Source organism: Capsicum annuum, chromosome 2 (assembly GCF_002878395.1).
Source record: "Capsicum annuum cultivar UCD-10X-F1 chromosome 2, UCD10Xv1.1, whole genome shotgun sequence".
NCBI lineage: Eukaryota > Viridiplantae > Streptophyta > Magnoliopsida > Solanales > Solanaceae > Capsicum > Capsicum annuum.
The window spans coordinates 103,841,151-103,857,036 of record NC_061112.1 but is presented as its reverse complement, the minus strand read 5'-3'; the positions used below and the strand labels follow the sequence as shown (position 1 = coordinate 103,857,036).

Below are 15,886 nucleotides of genomic sequence, written 5' to 3'. Positions count from 1 at the left end.
TATTCGACTTTATTTACATAAATTAAAAAAAAAAAACTAGGAAATAACTTATTACTTATCAAATGCTATTTGTTTTTTAATATTTTAATAACTTATAATTTATAAGAATAATGGAGTATAAAATTATCTATATATTTATTATTTTTTAAAAGCTTTATTAAATCCAATATAAATAAGTAAAGATTGACGGAGGAGTCTAGTATGATAGAGGATATGGTGTGGTTGAGCTCTCAAGGAAACGCTAAACAAGGATAATTATTTTCTGATAATAACAATTCCTATCTTTTGGTTGCCTATTAGATGAAGGAATATGAAATTTCGAATAGATAGTTGATTGATCATTTTAAAGTCCTATCATAATTGCCATTTACGAGTGTAAGTTATACAAGCGGGGGAAAAACTAATCATGCTTTGAAACTGTACCCAATTGACGTCTATGATAATACCTTTTTTATTTTTATTTTTACTTTTAATTTTTGTATGCCATTTGAAGTTGAGCAAGCTCGGCGTATTTTAGACTTTTGATCAAATACTACCCTGCGGTTAAGAAAAATCTTGTTTTCCCCTTAACATCCAACACCAAGGTGATTTTAAGTTATAGTCAAAAGTTGATAAGTAAAGTCAAATCTTTCTATTCAAATAATTTAGGCACGTAAAGTTCATTTATTTTATGTTGGAGCTTTATTAACGATGAGATCAAATACAAGATGACTTCTTGGCAACAGGGACATGAATCAACCAAAATCGAACGGGAGAGCCAAGTTGTACAAGCATTGAATAGTCAGTAGCAAAATTAGACCTTTTGCCTATTCAATTTAGCGAATAATTGAATCATCACCGTTATGAAATATATCTAACAAATTTTGCAAAGAGATTTTGACAATATTGTTTGCTACAACAGCTGAAGTATAATTTTAATTGTCCTAACATCTCGATAGCATAAAATTGGATTAATGTGTATTAGTAGAGTACAGCAGGCAAAATGGGACATCCCATTAATACTTTCCTAGTAGAGTAAAATGGAACTTATTACTTCCTCCATCCAATATTAGTTGATCTTACTAAAAAATTATTGTATCATATTACTTATCCACCTTACTAAATCAAGAAAGCATTACCTAAACTTCTTTCTATATTATCCTTGCAATTAATTCCTTTTGAAAGTAATTACACTTGTTTGTAAAGTTCCCGAGAAGTGTTTTTAAGGGGTGAATTAGTAAAATCACCTTTTTATTTATGATTTCTTCACATGCGTGTAAAAAGAAAAATGACCACCTAATATGGGACGGAAGGAGTACATATTAACAAGTAGAAGTGATTTTAAACAGAGGAAATGGTAATCTGTTGGGGAATATGAACAGAAGTCTCACATTAATAGTTGAAAATAAGAAGTGTCTCAAATTGCTATATATAAAGGTCTACTATCTCTAAATGGTGTGAGACCTGTTGGATAAAGTCACGCAGGCTTGACTCAAAGAGGACAATATCACACCATGTAAGAGTGTCTTTGGGCTTTGGAGCCTAACAATGAGCCTAACACAGGTTCAGCGGATGAGGATGATGGCAAGGTTCAATTGCTTACTTTACGAGCTTGGAGATGCGCACAAAAGAAGAAGCTAGTTACGAGCTTCGATTGTCATAAAATATTTGGACGATGTGGGTGACATACAATGAATCTCGACAACCCGTGAATCGTGATGTTTGGCCACGTGGAACTTAAAAATCTAGTAGCAAGCTTTGATTGTCATAAAATACTCAAGACAATAGGGGCAGCACACAATGAATCACGACATCTCGTGAATCGTGGTGATGGGCAATGTGGAACCTAGTTCGAGGGGGAGATTGTTGGAAGTATGAACAAAAGTCCACATTGCTAGCTGAAAAGAATGAGCAACTACATATAAAATGTAGGATCTCTCAATGGTATGAAGACTTTGGGGAAAAACCGTGTAAACTTGGCCCAAAGCGGAGACCAACATATCAATGGCAAAACAACTGGAAAGGCATCGTCTTACATTCTTAGTTGATAGATTTATGTGTTGAGTTGAGGTAAAATGGCTTAAAACTAAATAAAAATGGTTGATGAGTCCTTACCAGTTATGCATAGCAAAACAGTTCACAGTTGACTTCGTCTCCACCTACTGAAAATGTACGTTTTATTTTCTGTTTCATTGCTTGTTTCCATAGTTTACTCCCATCCGACGATCTAAACATTAAGATGACACATGTTAGCTATGACAAAAAGATTGATGAGAGGTCATCACATTTTACATAAAGTAGAAAAGCATTACATAAGAAGTTCAGCTTCTTGATATATATAATATATAGTAGCACGTCGGCCGGGAGTGTTGTGTGATAAGAAGGTGCCCCTTAAACTTAAAGGCAAATTCTACAGAGTGGCAGTCCGTCCGGCCATGTTGTATGGAGCGGAGTGTTGGTCAGTCAAGAACTCACATATTCAAAGATTGAAGGTGGCGGAAATGAGAATGTTGCGTTGGATGTGTGGCCTGACTAGAGGGGATAAAGTTCGGAATGAGACTATCCGAGAGAAGGTGAGAGTGGCTTCGGTGGAGGATAAGATACGAGAAGGAAGGTTGAGATGGTTTGGACATGTGATGAGGAGGGGCACAGATGCCCCAGTTCGGCGGTGTGAAAGGTTAGCTTTGGATGGCTTCAGGAGGAGTAGAGGTAGACCAAAGAAATACTGGAGGGAGGTGATTAGGCATGACATGGAGTTGTTTTAGCTTACTGAGGACATAACCCAAGACAGGAAGGTGTGGAGGTCACGGATTAGGGTAGAAGGCTAGTGTGAGTGGGTCGGTTATGGTTAGGTGTTAGGAGAGTTGGGTGTGGTAGGTGTCTTTGGTCGGTGAGTGTGTGTTACTACTACATGGGTATTCATTTTTCTTATTTCTTATTTTGTTTGTTCTTTTTTCTCTTATTTCCTTTTCTTGGATATCTAGTGTTACTATTTCTTACCTTTGATTTTTGTTATGCTACCTTGGTATATTATTCTATATCTTGAGCCCGGGGTCTATCAGAAACAACCTCTCTAATTCCTCGGAGGTAGCGGTATGGACTGCGTACATTTTACCCTCCCCAGACCCCACTCTGTGGGAATACACTGGGCCTGTTGTTGTTGTAGTAGCATGTCGGTCCTAAAAATGTTTCAGATAAAGAGTTCATCCTCAACGATTGACATATGAGGGCAATCCACTAAAAGATGTACAAATGGAATTATTTCGTTGGAGGCTAGCTTTTAACTTCAAAGCGATTGGTGAAGTGGACAAGAAAGCTAAACTAGATGCCTTAAAAGCACCTCCAATTGGTACCAGATATGATGCTGTACAAAGCAAACCGAGAGCAGTGCATTAAAAACAGAAACTTGTTGCAAGTAAAACTGCATCGAATTACACTCAAACCATTCTGCTCTAAACATATAGTTATGTGCCATCAACCTCCTCTTTTCTCATTTTGCACTTCAGACTTGGGGTTGTCACTCTAAATGGAAAAATGTTTAAAAGAGAGTACATTAATGTGGTTCATTGCATGCTACAGGACCTTGACAGGGTAATTAGTAGTATAGGCAACTAATAAGTAGTATTTCTTATGTCAAGTCTGAGCAAAAAGTAAATACAGGAGTAAAGGAGTACCTCCTCCCTCCGTGTATGGCCGAGCAAGAGAAATGGGCTGTAGCCTGTATTCTCACTAAGTTTGATCAATTATTGCAACCTAAAAATTGTTGAAACAGTATTGTCATGCTAAAATGTTCTCTCAGTCACCGACTTTCACATGATGGTTGCGGATGCAGTATTTATCTCCGCTTCTGAAGTTGAACTTTCTAAAGCTTAAGTTCCGTTCTATCACAACTAGAATAGAATAATGCATGACAGGCACTAAATAAAGTAAGATGGCAAATGAAACTGTCACTACAAGGGCCTAAATATAATGCCAGATCAGTTAATCGGTCCATTAATCAGAACCAAATATAATTTGCTTTTAGTGACGCAAAAGAAGAGTTCCTCTCTAACAGATGCAGATTTCCACCCGGATTGCCTTTAGTTTTTGAATAAGATAATAAAACCTATTACAGAATCTTAAAAGTTCTACAGCAAAGAGATTTAACATTTTTTATACATTCATCAAAATAAAAGCAAGTGACGTGACCCATGACTATTATTTACATTACCAGAGCATGTTATCATTAAATCCAACCATGTTGCTTCATTCTTAAAAACCAAGTAATAGACAAAAGAGTACCTCTTCCAACAGCCAATATAAAAATCCCAGTGGAAGCCTGCAAGAAAGCACAAGTCTACTAGCGCCAATAAGAGGATATAGAACATACTAGAAAATCACAAACATGATTCACATAAGAAGCAAATCAACAAAGATTATCCAACATTTGTTTACAGCAACACCACCACCAATTCCCAATACAAAGAGCAAACAAGAATTGTTTTTTACAATGAAGTAACATTTAAGAGTAAACAAGAATTATTTACAAGGCCAACCTAGCTAGCAATCATATATGCACGGTGTCAGAATGCTCACATACATAAAGATAGAAACATTGCAAACCAGTGTATTCCTACAAAGTGGGGTTTGGGGAGGGTAAAGTGTACGCAGTCCATACCACTACCACTACCTCAGATGAAGTAGAGAGGTTGTTTCCGATAGACCCCCGACCCAAAAAAATGTTATTAAAGAGCATAAATGTAATGTTATTAAAAAGTATTTTGGACAACTCTGAGGAGCTAAAGAAGTTCATGCCTGTTCCTTTAATTGTGTATATTCTACAGGATATCAATCCCAAGCTCCAATCTTTGCTGCATAATCATACACAAGATATTAACCCAATGTCACATTGTTTTTCTTTATTACAACGAGAAGGTACTTCGACAGTAACTAAGTGCAATAAGTAGATTTTACCTGCATTTCACATTATATAATAATATGGAAGCAGAAGTTAGGTTTTACATGTGCCAACATCTTCTCCTTCCTCCCTAAAACTAATTCAACCATGTAAAACCACATTTCTCATGCATAATCCGATGTTTCCCCAGGTACTGTCCAGTTAAAATAAGTAGTTCACCTGTGGTGCATAAGGAATAGTGACTCCAAATATGACCATTAAAAAGGATGGCTGTTCTCTCTCCCAAGCGTATTTGGCGGTGCATCCTGCAACAGTGACATCCCTCTCTATGATTATTACGGGGAATTGTATGTACACACCTGATGCACTAATACTGTTGGCTCAAAAGTCATTTCCATCTTTACAAGCTGCTCAAGGGCCTTGTTGTATTGATAGAATGAAATAAGCTGAAAACTATAGATCATTTGGAAGTTGGACCAAAACAAAAGACTAAAGCATGTCCTGCAATCACTCGAGCCTACTGGACTTGCAACCCATTCTTAGGCTGGACTGACCAGCCTTGCAAACTCTTTATTTAGCCTTGTGATGCATCTGTGTAAAACAACCACTTTGAACAAGTACTTCTAGATAAAATTCTCCTTAAATTAGAAGACTCATTTTGATTATATAAACACACATAATGCTCATAGTCAAGAAAGCATGCAACAACTCTCAAATCCTCCCAACTTAGAAAAGGATAAAAACTAGTCTTAACTACTTGATGACATCATGAGAAGCGTGTTGTTTTTCTAGGACGATCCATTTTCTTCAATATTCTGAACCTAAACTTCTCACTAAATCCCTAAAGACAGTCTACCTGCATGGAACTAACACTTGGTACACCACAGTGATTTTCTATATAATTATAGCCAGGCCATGGGTATTTATTCCATCGGTGTATATATCCCCTTTTTTCATTTTTATGACGGCAGTGTTTGTACCAGCTGGCACACACACACACCATTCCACCAGTACGGTTGTCGGGTAACTCTGTCCACCAGGCATGGTTCTCCTCCCACTTCATTGACCATTAGCCACACCCTTAGGTGACCCTAGCCTTTCTGCTCATTACTTTGCTTAGTCATTGATCTCTATTTAGAAATATTTCTACATCTTCAAATGAAGCTGATCAAAATTCTAAATCTGGAATATTATATACACATGCATACAAATACACACATCAACCTATTGCCATGTTTTCCCCCCATTCTGTTAGTGTAATGCAACTCATCTTCTCCAATTTTCCGAAATTCCAACAAGAGCCGGCAACTCGAGTTTGTTGCCTCAAGACCTTTATCTAGTGTCTTACAAGTTTTACCACAGATGTAATTCTCCACCATTTTCTTACTTTTTACACCACTTCCTTCTTTTCCTCTCTCTATTTTTTAAGAATTTTCAAGGATACAAAGTAGGAACTTATCTCTGTTGTTGCGAACAGGAAGAAAATCACTCCAGTAAATAAGCTTTTCAAAGGAGCGCAGTGAAGGAAAAAGTTTCATAATCTAGATTCTTTTAAGACTTAGGTCTCAAATAGTTCAATCAGTACAAATCATATAATATTAAATCTTGATAAAGTATTCCAGTTGATAACTAGGATACCGAAGCAAATTCCAAAACCTGAATCTCCGGCTTACTTCAAAAGCTTTCGAATTCTGCATGGACTTAAAATTTAAATACAGATGTTCATATTTACTAGCACTCAAATTTAGGGAAGGGGCTAGTGGTCATAAAATCATTCACTTATTTACATAGTGGCAATATAATCAATGCTACAAGTACCAATGTTACAATGGGCCTCAGATTGCCTTCATATAAAAAAAGATAATTATACTTGATAAGTTTCACCATCAAGTGAGTAATGCATATCTTCTACGTGGTAAGTGCGCAATGCAAGCAGATCTCATATAACTAAATCCACATTTTCTATGCATGAAGCCTCAAGCTGAATGCTTTGCTTCGTCCCGTTGATCGTTACATATGAATGGTCCTGCAAACCACCCCACCCCACCCTAGTGGAGTGCCATGGCTTACTGAGGTAAACTACCATTGATCTGTTCCTTTTTTTTTTTTAGTAAAAAAAGTTTAGGAGAACACTAGGTAAAGAAAATTCTTACCAGCACAGTGAAACTCTCAGCATCATAAAATCACAATCAGTTTTCCTTGAGCCGAGGATCTATGCAGAAACAGCCTTTCTACCTTCCAAGGTAGGGGTAAGGTCTGCGTGAACACTATCCTCCCCAGACCCCACATTGTGGGATTACACTGGGTATGTTGTTATTGTCATATAATCACAATCAAAACTAAGCGCACAGTACCTAAGAGTAAAGTATAACAGTAATATAAGGAAACCCAAAACTATGCAGACAGTATCAAAAGATACGGCAATGTTTAAGGAAATATAACAAACAAGAGAGTAGATGTTCACAGAAAGACCTCAAGTATAGAGCTCAGTTGCCGGCAATCCAAGTGGCAATGCCTTCAGGAAAATTAACAACATATAAGCTATTAATAATAGAATGTAAAATATTTATAAAAATAACTGGTTATGTGTTTACCACTGCCACTATGTAAGAATCCTCCTCCATATCTACCAACTCCATCATCCCTACCTAGCTCCATCTTTCAGCAGATACCATATATAAACTCTTTACTCACAGCATCTATGATAAAATATGCATGAATTCCAATTTTAATGAACAAATTTAATATCATTTGGCCTAGGTGGTCTGTTAGGAACACTTCTGGCTTAAACTTCGAAGCCTCGTGCCTGGCAAGTTCTGGGGGAACAGGACTGTTGCTTTGTGTGAGCATTTGTTTAAGATCATAAAAGACTTCAGTATCCTGCATGGTCAAGAATGTTGTGGCTACACCTGTTTTTCCTGCACGTCCTGTACGTCCAATACGATGGGTGTATGCTTCAATGTTGTTTGGCATATCGTAGTTGATCACATGTGCCACACCAGGTATATCAATCCCACGACTAGCAACATCAGTAGCAACTAACACATTATACCTCTTGTTATTTTCCACAATACGGGTACGTAGAATCTGTATCACAGAACAATAACTTCAACTTGAGTTCAAGTATGAACAAGAACACAATGAAGTATTAAACGCTCTCAACACAAGATCAAAAAAGACCTTTCCAAGAGGTGTATTTATTTTTCAGAAAATAAAGATGAAACAGAAACGATTAAGGCCAAGTCGTCCGAATTCACGGACTTTCCTTAAGGAATAATTCCCCTCACTGTACCCGAGGTTATGGATTCTTCCTCCCAGGACAAAATGGCCTTCAATCCGACTATAGCAGTACCTCAAATAGGCGAATTCTTCGAACACACTCACGGTTTGAATGATCACACTTAAGAGTATTTTAAGACAAAAAGAATGTTTTGTAATCTGAAAATTTCTATGTTTTCTATGTCATAAACCTGTGGATGAAACCAGGTTTATATAGCCACTAGATGCCCCTTTGAAAAGGTGGTATTGGTTCATAATAGAGGTGTGTGACTCTTCCTGAAAATGCATGTCTATTCACTTAAAACAATGCAGTATTTTTCTGAAACAGTGCACTGGTTCACTGAAACAGTGTGTATTTTCGTTAAAGAGTTGCAACTTTCTGAAGCTGTGCAATCTTCTGTAACAGAAGCAACAATCTGAAACAGTGCAACCTCCTGTAACAGAAGCAACAATCTGAAACAGTGCAATAGTTTCAAACAGACGCATCAGTTCTGAAACACTGTTACTGCGTGAATATATATAAACGGAGGCCGAAACAGTGCAGAAAAATTTTACTGCATGTTTTCCTTGGCATTCTTCAAAATTCAAATAAATTTTGTCCAAAAAGATAGACCTCATCGATCGATCATTTGACAAATCCAAATCCAAATCCGAAGCCGAAGCCGAGCGGAGCGACGACGAGGGCGACGTGAGGCATCATTTATTTCTTGCCTCACTTGCCATGTGGAGTAAGTGTTTCTCATTATAAACACTCTCAAGTTCTCTTCTTCCACCAATGTGGGAGGAAGAGTAAACTTGCCATTTTGGGAGTACACTTTCCATTTTTAGTGTCTCCTTTCCTCCACCCTTTCTCTCTATTTTTCCATTCACACCTTTTTATTACTATGAACTCAACAATCCCCCAGATGAATGGGGAATGGCTATTTTTCGTAAAACTTTTATGGACAAGTATGTGATCATCAAGCAAAGACTGATTGCATTTGGATAAGTGGGTTTCCCTTTGAACTTTCCATAGTGAACATGCATCGGATGCACTCGATCAATCGGTAGATTTGATATCTTTGAACCGTCGAGCTTTAATGTACGCCTTGACAACACATGTCACACAACCAGCCTTTTACCGTTTATGGTTCTTACGGTTTTGTTCTTTTCAGCCATGAACACGTCCCGATTTTCATGAGAGCTTAAAGAATAGGCCTTTACTAACATTCTCTTTGAAGCGGCTTCCACTTCGCCCACACATAGGTGATTTCTAAACGTTCAATCCTGTAAATTAAACTATTTGGTCAAATCTGCCAAATTTAGATAATCATTAAAAGACTTTTCACCTTAAGTCTTATCCTTGTTTACTATACATTGTCTACGTCATGAGAATGGGTTGGGTAATTGACAATGTTGAACCTGTCAGACACAACTTTGTTTGATCTCCTTGAACCTAGCTTTTGGGATCTCCAGTTTGCTAGGTAGAGTTACCGTCATACTGACTTGTCCTAGGCCTTAAACCCATTCCCTTGAATGTTCTTTCTACTCTTTCTCTAGATAGGCCTTTTGTAAGTGGATCCGATACATTATCCTTTGACTTTACATAGTCTATAGTGATAATTCCACTAGAGAGAAGTTCTCTAACGGTATTATGTCTTCGTCTCATATGACGAGATTTACCGTTATACATCATGCTCCCTGCCCTACCTATTGTCGCTTGGTTATCATAGTGTATACATACTGGTGCCATTGGCTTGGGCCAATACGGAATATCTTCCAAGAAGTTTCGGAGCCATTCTGCTTCTTCACCGTCTTTATCTAATGCGATAAATTCAAATTCCATTGTAGAACGAGCAATACAAGTCTATTTGGATGATTTCCAAGAGACTGCTCCTCCACCGATAGTAATTACATATCCACTTGTAGATTTTACTTCGTTTGATCCGGTGATCCAATTTGCATCACTATATCCTTCAAGTACCGCAGGATATTTATTATAATGCAAAGCATAATTTTGAGTGTATTTAAGATACCCTAAAACTCTTTTCATTGCCATCCAATGAATTTTGTTGGGATTACTCGTGTACCGACTCAATTTACTGATAGCGCATGCTATGTCTGGTCGTGTACAGTTCATTACATACATTAAACATCCCAATACTCTTGCATACTCCAATTGCGAGTCACTTTCACCTTCATTTTTTCGAAGTGCAAAGCTTGCATCCAATAGAGTCTTGGCAATATCGAATTCCATATACTTGAACTTGTCAAGTACCTTTTCGATATAATGAGACTGTGACAATGTCAACCCTTGTGGAGTTCGATGGATTTTTATACCTAAAATCACATCTGCAACTCCAAGGTCCTTCATATCAAACTTGCTCTCGAGCATTCATTTTGTTTCATTATGTCAAAAATGTCTCTACTGATGATCAACATATCATCCACATATAAACATACAATGACTTAGTGATTTGGAGTGTCTATAATATAAACACATTTATCACATTCATTTATTTTGAATCCGTTTGCCAACATGGTTTGATCAAACTTCGCATGCCATTGTTTTGGTGCTTACTTTAGTCTATATAATGAGTTGATAAGTTTACACACCTTGCGCAAAGGGATCTCCGCCCCTATCACTTCTTATCATTTTGATCTTTTTGTCTAACTGATTTTCAACTTCAGTTTTATATTGCCTAAACGCATTTATTGCTTCATCCTTACCATTTAGCAAGTAAACATAACAATATCTAGTGCAATCGTCAATAAAAGTTATGGAATACTTTTTCCTACCACGAGATGGTGTTGACTTCATATCACGAATGTCAATGTGTATTAAGTCTAAGGGATTGAAATTCTTTTCAACGGACTTATAAGGATGCTTTGCATACTTCGATTCCACACACGTTTGACACTTTGATTTATTGCACTCAAAGTTTGGCAAAACTTCTAAGTTAATCAGTTTTTGTAACCTTTTGTAATTAACATGGCCTAAACGTTCATGCCATAAATCATAAGACTCGAGCAAATAAGACGAATTCGAACTTTTATTCATTTCAACAGTCATTACATTCATCTTATAAAGGCCCTCCGTGAGATAGCCTTTTCCTACATACATTTCTCCTTTGCTAACTACAATTTTCTCAGAAACGGTTACACATTTGAATCTGTTCTTATCTAGGAGTGAAACAGAAATTAAGTTCCTACGTAACTCCGGAACATATAGCACATTGTTCAATGTCAAGACCTTGTCGGAAGTCATCTTTAGGCAAATTTTTCCTGTTCCCTCCACCTTAACGGTAGCGGAGTTGGCCATATAAAGCATTTCTTCTGCTTGAGCCGAAGCAAATGACGAAAACAATTCTTTGTTTGCGCAAACATGGCGTGTGGCACCAGAATCCATCCACCATTCGCATGGATTCCCCATCAAGTTGCATTCCGTGAACATAGCACACAAATCATCATATTTTTTGTTGCACTCAATCATGTTCGCTTGGTCCTTTTTCTTGCCTTTCTTCGGGGCTCGACAATCTATGGACTTGTGGCCAATTTTGCCACAATTGAAGCATTTTTCCTTGAACTTTTTCTTGGGTTGATTGCTTTCATGTTCAACTTTCTTTCTTCTCTTCGAGTTGTTTTGGCCATCTTCTACAATATGGGCTCCATTCATTGTAGAATTTTCCTTTGACCTTCTTTCGGTAGCTTTATTGTCCTCTTCAATACAAAATCGGACAATAAGATCTTCAACGGTCATCTCCTTGCATTTATGCTGTAAGTAGTTTTTGAAGTCTTTCCACAAAGGTGGTAGCTTCTCAACTATCGCTGCTACTTGGAAAACATCATTCACAATTAAACCTACAAAACAGTTTATGTGCGTATTAAGAACATTTTTAATTTGTTTAACTAAGGTATTTTTCAAAAATATACCTTCTGCTAGGAGATCATGTATGATGACTTGAAACTCCTGTACTTGAGAGACAACAGATTTGCTATCAATCATTTTGAAGTTCAGGAACCGTGCAACAAGGAATTTCTTAATTCCCGCATCTTCCGTTTTATATTTTCATTCAAGTGCCCCCACAGTTCTTTTGATGTCTTGGTTCCACTATAGACATTATAGAGGTCGTCTTGGAGACTACTCAGAATATAGTTCCTGCAAAGGAAATCCGAATGTTTCCAAGCTTCTACAATAACGAAGCGTTCCTTGTCCGAGGTTCCCTCGGGCACCTCGGGAGCGTCTTCGCTAGTGAACCATTGTAGACATAAAGTGGTGAGGTAAAAGAACATCTTTTGTTGCCACCGCTTGAAGTCGATGCCAGAAAATTTTTCGGGCTTCTCCGCCGGTGCCATCGTTGGCGGAGCATTTGTGCGACTTGATGTGGCAATATTATTTGCCCCCATAGACATTGTCGCATCCATCATTTGACTTTCAGTTGTCATTTTTCCTGTCACAACAAGACAGAAAACTTAGTATTTTTCAAAATACTATTTATAAATTTAAATAACTTTAAACTCTTCTTCTTGTTTCTAGTTAACGATGAAGTTTTTATTACTTCGAATCGTCAACCGAGTGAACCTTAACTTGTGACGAAGATTTTATGTTTTTTAATCACTAGTTAAATTCAAGCGGAGTAGAAAGCCTAAAATTTAATCTCCAAAAACAAGCAATACAGATTCTGTAAGAATTATTCCTTAAGATTGTTATTTTTCACAATACGGGTACGTAAAATCTGTATCACAGAACAACAACTTCAACTTGAGTTCAAGTATGAACAAGAACACAATGAAGTATTAAACGCTCTCAACACAAGATCAAAAAAGACCTTTCCAAGACGTATATTTATTTTTCAGAAAATAAAGATGAAACAGAAACGATTAAGGCCAAGTAGTCCGAATTCACGGACTTTCCTTAAGGAATAATTCCCCTCACTGTACCCGAGGTTATGGATTCTTCCTCCCAGGACAAAGTGGCCTTCAATCCGACTATAGCAGTACCTCAAATAGGCGAATTCTTCGAACACACTCACGGTTTGAATGATCACACTTAGAGTATTTTTAAGACAAAAAGAATGTTTTGTAATCTGAAAATTTCTATGTTTTCTATGTCATAAACCTGTGGATGAAACCAGGTTTATATAGCCACTAGATGCCCCTTTGAAAAGGTGGTATTGGTTCATAATAGAGGTGTGTGACTCTTCCTGAAAATGCATGTCTATTCACTTAAAACAATGCAGTATTTTCCTGAAACAGTGCACTGGTTCACTGAAACAGTGTGTATTTTCGTTGAAGAGTTGCAACTTTCTGAAGCTGTGCAATCTTCTGTAACAGAAGCAACAATCTGAAACAGTGCAACCTCCTGTAACAGAAGCAACAATCTGAAACAGTGCAATAGTTTCAAGCAGACGCATCAGTTCTGAAACACTGTTACTGCGTGAATATATATAAACGGAGGCCGAAATAGTGCAGAAAAATTTTACTGCATGTTTTCCTTGGCATTCTTCGAAATTCAAATAAATTTTGTCCAAAAAGATAGATCTCATCGATCGATCATTTGACAAATCCAAATCCAAATTCGAAGCCGAGCGAGCGACGACGGCGTGAGCCATCATTTATTTCTTTCCTCACTTGTCATGTGGAGTAAGTGTTTCTCCTTATAAACACTTTCAAGTTCTCTTCTTCCACCAATGTGGGAGAAAGAGTAAACTTGCCATTTTGGGAGTGCACTTTCCATTTTTAGTGTCTCCTTTCCTCCACCCTTTTACTCTCTATTTTTCCATTCACACCCTTTCATTACTATGAACCCAACACCTCTTGCTCCTAAATCCTTCAAGACTGATTCCTCTCTGCTCCTGTGATTTCCCACCATGCAATGTGGTTACCCTGTGGCCTTTTTTATCCAGATTCTTGGCAACAGTATCAACCTGCTCTTTAGTGTTGATGAACACGATAGCTGTCTTATTTCCAAGCCTATCCAGTAATTTCTGCAGCTTATACATTTTCTCCGGTTCCTTTACCATGAACACATGCTGAGTGGTGAGATCAGTAGCCTTTCCAGCAGTGCCAATATTCACAACGACATGATTTCTTAAGTACTTTCCAGCCAGCCGCTCTACAGCAAGTGGCATGGTAGCACTGAACATATAAGTGGTTCGATAAATCTTCTTCTCATCAAGCTCTTCATCCTCATTCCTCGGTTTCATATTACTTGAAGGCATTGCATCAAGTACATCAACAACTTGAGGTTCAAACCCCATATCAATCATTCGGTCAGCCTCATCAAGAACTACATAATTACACTGGTTCAGAACACAATAACGTCTCTTAAAGAAATCAAGAAGTCGCCCAGGGGTTGCAATGACAACTTCACAGCCCTGCCTAATCCTAAAACTTTGCTCCTCTATGGACTGCCCACCTACAATAGAAACAACTTTGATACCCAAATAGTGTGCCAATTTGACGGTCTCATGCTCAATTTGTTGAGCTAGTTCTCGTGTGGGCGCCAATACAACCGCATATGGCCCGTCTTCCCCATCTTCCCCATTCTCTTCACTTGATGGAGGAAGCCGAGTGATATAACTCAACATAGGGAGAACAAAAGCAGCAGTTTTACCTGAACCAGTCTGTGCGACGCCAATCACATCACGCTGTTGAAGTCCAAGCGGAATGGAAGCCATTTGAATAGGAGAAGGCTTCTTGTAGCCAGCCCTCTTTACAGCCTTGAGCAACTCTCCAGTTAACTTGCTCTCGCCCCAATTCCGCATAGGATGAGGTATCCTCGACCCTTTGTAGGATATGTCATGATCCTCCTTGAATATCCTCCAATCTCTCTCCGTCATGTGCTCCAGCTTCTTATCTGACTAGTGGCAATCAACCCTCATGCCAAAAGCGTACAAATCAGCATCTTCTTCCTTTTTCTTCTTATTCTACTTCTTCATCAAGGCAGCTATTTCTACTGCATTAGCCACAACGCCTTCCTTGTTCAAAATCTCCTCCTGTAACTCCCTCTCCTTGTTGGCGGCAAGCTTCTTCTGCTCCCTTCTGTCGATGCCACCAAGGAATCCACGACCAAACATTGGACAGGCTTGGGAGAGAGAGTTTAAATCACGAGGATGTGTCCTCGGTGTTGTGCTAGCCCATGAAATATCGGAATTTCGCGCTGGACTCAATCACCCGCTTCTTCGATTTCTTAGATCCCAAATACTGCTCACGGATAGCTTCAAGTTCCTTCTCTAATCCCAAAGCCTCCAATTGCGATTCCCTACCCCTGGACTCTCTGTCTCTTTTTCGGTTCCAGCGGCTGTGGTCATGGCGGTTGTCGGGGTAAGGGCGATGCTCGTGGCGGCGTTTCTTCTCGGCGATCTCGTCCTGAAGGGCTAACTGCTTTCTCTGTGCATTGGACAGGTAAACCGGCGGCTTATTGGACGGATCCGGTTTGACTCGGAGGTCGTCAACTGACCGGTTCATGCTTCTATCAGATATGGTCATCGGTTTACAAGTTGGGAGCGAACAGGTATATCAATGCAACTTTAAAAGCTGGGGAAGTATTTATAGGGCGCACACAGCAAAACCTAACCACAATTGGTTAGGAAAAGTATAATACTTAACTAACTAATTAAAGAAGGACCAAAAATAAAAAAGGAACGGTTACATTTTTGGAGAGAAATTTCGAAAATCTTATTTGCAGATTTTGGAAAGTAAAATCCTAATTGCTAAGATTTCGTTTGAATAAAATTAAATTCGATCAAA

At 38.2% G+C, this 15,886-nt stretch overlaps 1 pseudogene; it reads right to left on the bottom strand.

Annotated features, from left to right (window-relative positions):
* Positions 1–826: 826 nt before the first annotated feature.
* On the bottom strand, positions 827–15,680 carry LOC107858861 (annotated as a pseudogene).
* Between the last annotated feature and the right edge of the window lie 206 nt (positions 15,681–15,886).